The following is a 6,210-nucleotide window of genomic DNA, read 5'->3' on the forward strand; positions in this document are numbered from 1 at the left end:
TCCGAGTGCGGAGGCCAGTGAGGGGAATCGAGTCCCAGTGCAGAAGCCAGTGAGGGGAATCGAGTCCCAGTGGGGAGGCCAGTGAGGGGATTCGAGACCCAGTGCAGAGGCCAGTGAGGGGAATCGAGTCCCAGTGCAGAAGCCAGTGAGGGGAATCGAGTCCCAGTGGGGAGGCCAGTGAGGGGAATCGAGTACCAGTGCAGAGGCCAGTGAGGGGAATCGAGTCCCAGTGCAGAGGCCAGTGAGGGGAATCGAGTCCCAGTGCGGAGGCCAGTGAGGGGAATCGAGTCCCAGTGCGGAGGTCAGTGTTGGGAATCGAGTCCCAGTGCGGAGGCCAGTGAGGGGAATTGAGTCCCACTGCGGAGGTCACTTAGGGGAATCGAGTCCCAGTGTGAAGGCCATTGAGGGGAATCGAGTCCCAGTGCAGAGGCCAGTGAGGGGAATCGAGTCCCAGTGTGAAGGCCATTGAGGAGAATCGAGTCCCAGTGCAGAGGCCAGTGAGGGGAATTGGGTCCCAGTGCGGAGGCCAGTGAGGGGAAACAAGTCCTGGTGCAGAGGCCAGTGAGGGGAATCGAGTCCCAGTGCGGAGGTCAGTGAGGGGAATCGAGTCCCAGTGCAGAGGCCAGTGAGGGGAATCAAGTTCCAGTGCAGAGGCCAGTGAGGGGAATCGAGTCCCAGTGCAGAAGCCAGTGAGGGGAATCAAGTTCCAGTGCAGAGGCCAGTGAGGGGAATCGAATCCTGGTGCAGAGGCCAGTGAGGGGAATCAAGTTCCAGTGTGGACGTCAGTGTGGGGAATCAAGTCCCAGTGTGGAGGCCAGTGAGGGGAATCGAGTCCCAGTGTGAAGGCCATTGAGGGGAATTGAGTCCCAGTGCAGAGGCCAGTGAGGGGAATTGAGTCCCAGTGCAGAGGCCAGTGAGGGCAATCGAGTCCCAGTGCGGAGGCCAGTGAGGGGAATCGAGTCCCAGTGCGGAGGCCAGTGAAGGGAATCGGGTCCCAGTGCGGAGGCCAGTGAGGGGAATCGAGTCCCAGTGCAGAAGCCAGTGAGGGGAATCGAGTCCCAGTGGGGAGGCCAGTGAGGGGATTCGAGACCCAGTGCAGAGGCCAGTGAGGGGAATCGAGTCCCAGTGCAGAAGCCAGTGAGGGGAATCGAGTCCCAGTGGGGAGGCCAGTGAGGGGAATCGAGTACCAGTGCAGAGGCCAGTGAGGAGAATCGAGTCCCAGTGCAGAGGCCAGTGAGGGGAATCGAGTCCCAGTGGGGAGGCCAGTGAGGGGATTCGAGACCCAGTGCAGAGGCCAGTGAGGGGAATCGAGTCCCAGTGCAGAAGCCAGTGAGGGGAATCGAGTCCCAGTGGGGAGGCCAGTGAGGGGAATCGAGTACCAGTGCAGAGGCCAGTGAGGAGAATCGAGTCCCAGTGCAGAGGCCAGTGAGGGGAATTGGGTCCCAGTGCGGAGGCCAGTGAGGGGAAACAAGTCCTGGTGCAGAGGCCAGTGAGGGGAATCGAGTCCCAGTGCGGAGGTCAGTGAGGGGAATCGAGTCCCAGTGCAGAGGTCAGTGAGGGGAATCGAGTCCCAGTGCAGAGGCCAGTGAGGGAATCGAGTCCCAGTGCAGAGGCCAGTGAGGGGAATCGAGTCCCAGTGCAGAGGCCAGTGAGGGGAATCGAGTTCCAGTGCAGAAGCCAGTGAGGGGAATCGAGTTACAGTGCAGAAGCCAGTGAGGGGAATCGAGTCCCAGTGCGGAGGTCAGTGAGGGGAATCGAGTCCCAGTGTGAAGGCCATTGAGGAGAATCGAGTCCCAGTGCAGAGGCCAGTGAGGGGAATTGGGTCCCAGTGCGGAGGCCAGTGAGGGGAAACAAGTCCTGGTGCAGAGGCCAGTGAGGGGAATCGAGTCCCAGTGCGGAGACCAGTGAGGGGAATTGAGTCCCATTGCGGAGGCCAGTGAAGGGAATCGGGTCCCAGTGCGGAGGCCAGTGAGGGGAATTGAGTCCCAGTGCAGAAGCCAGTGAGGGCAATCGAGTCCCAGTGGGGAGGCCAGTGAGGGGAATCGAGTACCAGTGCAGAGGCCAGTGAGGGGAATCGAGTCCCAGTGGGGAGGCCAGTGAGGGGAATCGAGTACCAGTGCAGAGGCCAGTGAGTGGAATCGAGTACCAGTGCAGAGGCCAGGGAGGGGAAACGAGTCCCAGTGCAGAGGCCAGTGAGGGGAATCGAGTCCCAGTGCGGAGGCCAGTGAGGGGAATCGAGTCCCAGTGCGGAGGTCAGTGTGGGGAATCGAGTCCCAGTGCGGAGGTCAGTGAGGGGAATCGAGTCCCAGTGCAGAGGCCAGTGAGGGGAATCAAGTTCCAGTGCAGAGGCCAGTGAGGGGAATCGAGTTCCAGTGCAGAAGCCAGTGAGGGGAATCGAGTCCCAGTGCGGAGGTCAGTGAGGGGAATCGAGTCCAAGTGCGGAGGTCAGTGAGGGGAATCGAGTCCCAGTGCAGAGGCCAGTGAGGGGAATCAAGTTCCAGTGCAGAGGCCAGTGAGGGGAATCGAGTTCCAGTGCAGAAGCCAGTGAGGGGAATCGAGTCCCAGTGCGGAGGTCAGTGAGGGGAATCGAGTCCCAGTGCAGAGGCCAGTGAGGGGAATCGAGTCCCACTGCGGAGGTCAATGTGGGGAATCAAGTCCAAGTGTGGAGGCCAGTGAGCGGAATTGAGTCCCAGTGCAGAAGCCAGTGAGGGGAATCGAGTCCAAGTGCGGAGGTCAGTGAGGGGAATCGAGTCCAAGTGCGGAGGTCAGTGAGGGGAATCGAGTCCCAGTGCAGAGGCCAGTGAGGGGAATCAAGTTCCAGTGCATAGGCCAGTGAGGGGAATCGAGTTCCAGTGCAGAAGCCAGTGAGGGGAATCGAGTCCCAGTGCGGAGGTCAGTGAGGGGAATCGAGTCCCAGTGCAGAGGCCAGTGAGGGGAATCGAGTCCCACTGCGGAGGTCAATGTGGGGAATCAAGTCCAAGTGTGGAGGCCAGTGAGCGGAATTGAGTCCCAGTGCAGAAGCCAGTGAGGGGAATCGAGTCCAAGTGCGGAGGTCAGTGAGGGGAATCGAGTCCCAGTGCAGAGGCCAGTGAGGGGTATCGAGTCCCAGTGCAGAGGCCAGTGAGGAGAACCAAGTTCCAGAGCAGAGGCCAGTGAGGGGAATCGAGTTCCAGTGCAGAAGCCAGTGAGGGGAATCGAGTTACAGTGCAGAAGCCAGTGAGGGGAATCGAGTCCCAGTGCGGAGGTCAGTGAGGGGAATCGAGTCCCAGTGTGAAGGCCATTGAGGAGAATCGAGTCCCAGTGCAGAGGCCAGTTAGGGGAATTGGGTCCCAGTGCGGAGGCCAGTGAGGGGAAACAAGTCCTGGTGCAGAGGCCAGTGAGGGGAATCGAGTCCCAGTGCGGAGGCCATTGAGGGGAATCGAGTCCCAGTGCGGAGGTCAGTGTTGGGAATCGAGTCCCAGTGCGGAGGCCAGTGAGGGGAATTGAGTCCCACTGCGGAGGTCAGTTAGGGGAATCGAGTCCCAGTGTGAAGGCCATTGAGGGGAATCGAGTCCCAGTGCAGAGGCCAGTGAGGGGAATCGAGTCCCAGTGTGAAGGCCATTGAGGAGAATCGAGTCCCAGTGCAGAGGCCAGTGAGGGGAATTGGGTCCCAGTGCGGAGGCCAGTGAGGGGAAACAAGTCCTGGTGCAGAGGCCAGTGAGGGGAATCGAGTCCCAGTGCAGAGGCCATTGAGGGGAATCGAGTCCCAGTGCAGAGGTCAGTGAGGGGAATCGAGTCCCAGTGCAGAGGTCAGTGAGGGGAATTGAGTCCCAGTGCGGAGGCCAGTGAGCGGAATCGAGTCCAAGTGCAGAGGTCAGTGTGGGGAATCAAGTCCCAGTGCGGAGGCCAGTGAGGGGAATCGAGTCCCAGTGCAGAAGCCAGTGAGGGGAATCAAGTTCCAGTGCAGAGGCCAGTGAGGGGAATCGAATCCTGGTGCAGAGGCCAGTGAGGGGAATCAAGTTCCAGTGTGGACGTCAGTGTGGGGAATCAAGTCCCAGTGTGGAGGCCAGTGAGGGGAATCGAGTCCCAGTGTGAAGGCCATTGAGGGGAATTGAGTCCCAGTGCAGAGGCCAGTGAGGGGAATTGAGTCCCAGTGCAGAGGCCAGTGAGGGCAATCGAGTCCCAGTACGGAGGCCAGTGAGGGGAATTGTGTCCGAGTGCGGAGGCCAGTGAGGGGAATCGAGTCCCAGTGCAGAGGTCAGTGAGGGGAATCGAGTCCCAGTGCAGAGGCCAGTGAGGGAATCGAATCCCAGTGCAGAGGCCAGTGAGGGGAATCGAGTCCCAGTGCAGAGGCCAGTGAGGGGAATCGAGTCCCAGTGCAGAGGCCAGTGAGGGGAATCGAGTCCTGGTGCAGAGGCCAGTGAGGGGAATCAAGTTCCAGTGTGGACGTCAGTGTGGGGAATCAAGTCCCAGTGTGGAGGCCAGTGAGGGGAATCGAGTCCCAGTGTGAAGGCCATTGAGGGGAATTGAGTCCCAGTGCAGAGGCCAGTGAGGGGAATCAAGTTCCATTGCAGAGGCCAGTGAGGGGAATCAAGTCCCAGTGCGGAGGCGAGTGAAGGGAATCGGGTCCCAGTGCGGAGGCCAGTGAGCGGAATCGAGTCCCAGTGCGGAGGCCAGTGAGGGGAATTGAGTCCCAGTGCGGAGGCTAGTGAGGGGAATCGAGTCCCAGTGCGGAGGCCAGTGAGCGGAATCGAGTCCAAGTGCGGAGGTCAGTGTGGGGAATCGAGTCCCAGTGCGGAGGTCAGTGAGGGGAATCGAGTCCCAGTGCAGAGGCCAGTGAGGGGAATCAAGTTCCAGTGCAGAGGCCAGTGAGGGGAATCGAGTCCAAGTGCGGAGGTCAGTGAGGGGAATCGAGTCCCAGTGCAGAGGCCAGTGAGGGGAATCAAGTTCCAGTGCAGAGGCCAGTGAGGGGAATCGAGTTCCAGTGCAGAAGCCAGTGAGGGGAATCGAGTCCCAGTGCGGAGGTCAGTGAGGGGAATCGAGTCCCAGTGCAGAGGCCAGTGAGGGGAATCGAGTCCCACTGCGGAGGTCAATGTGGGGAATCAAGTCCAAGTGTGGAGGCCAGTGAGCGGAATTGAGTCCCAGTGCAGAAGCCAGTGAGGGGAATCGAGTCCAAGTGCGGAGGTCAGTGAGGGGAATCGAGTCCCAGTGCAGAGGCCAGTGAGGGGAATCGAGTCCCAGTGCAGAGGCCAGTGAGGAGAACCAAGTTCCAGAGCAGAGGCCAGTGAGGGGAATCGAGTTCCAGTGCAGAAGCCAGTGAGGGGAATCGAGTTACAGTGCAGAAGCCAGTGAGGGGAATCGAGTCCCAGTGCGGAGGTCAGTGAGGGGAATCGAGTCCCAGTGTGAAGGCCATTGAGGAGAATCGAGTCCCAGTGCAGAGGCCAGTGAGGGGAATTGGGTCCCAGTGCGGAGGCCAGTGAGGGGAAACAAGTCCTGGTGCAGAGGCCAGTGAGGGGAATCGAGTCCCAGTGCGGAGACCAGTGAGGGGAATTGAGTCCCAGTGCGGAGGCCATTGAGGGGAATCGAGTCCCAGTGCAGAGGTCAGTGAGTGGAATTGAGTCCCAGTGCGGAGGCCAGTGAGCGGAATCGAGTCCAAGTGCAGAGGTCAGTGTGGGGAATCAAGTCCCAGTGCGGAGGCCAGTGAGGGGAATCGAGTCCCAGTGCAGAAGCCAGTGAGGGGAATCAAGTTCCAGTGCAGAGGCCAGTGAGGGGAATCGAATCCTGGTGCAGAGGCCAGTGAGGGGAATCAGGTTCCAGTGTGGACGTCAGTGTGGGGAATCAAGTCCCAGTGTGGAGGCCAGTGAGGGGAATCGAGTCCCAGTGTGAAGGCCATTGAGGGGAATTGAGTCCCAGTGCAGAGGCCAGTGAGGGGAATTGAGTCCCAGTGCAGAGGCCAGTGAGGGCAATCGAGTCCCAGTACGGAGGCCAGTGAGGGGAATTGTGTCCGAGTGCGGAGGCCAGTGAGGGGAATCGAGTCCCAGTGCAGAGGTCAGTGAGGGGAATCGAGTCCCAGTGCAGAGGCCAGTGAGGGAATCGAGTCCCAGTGCAGAGGCCAGTGAGGGGAATCGAGTCCCAGTGCAGAGGCCAGTGAGGGGAATCGAGTCCCAGTGCAGAGGCCAGTGAGGGGAATCGAGTCCTGGTGCAGAGGCCAGTGAGGGGAATCAAGTTCCA

This window comes from Chiloscyllium punctatum, chromosome 29 (genome assembly GCF_047496795.1).
Source record: "Chiloscyllium punctatum isolate Juve2018m chromosome 29, sChiPun1.3, whole genome shotgun sequence".
NCBI lineage: Eukaryota > Metazoa > Chordata > Chondrichthyes > Orectolobiformes > Hemiscylliidae > Chiloscyllium > Chiloscyllium punctatum.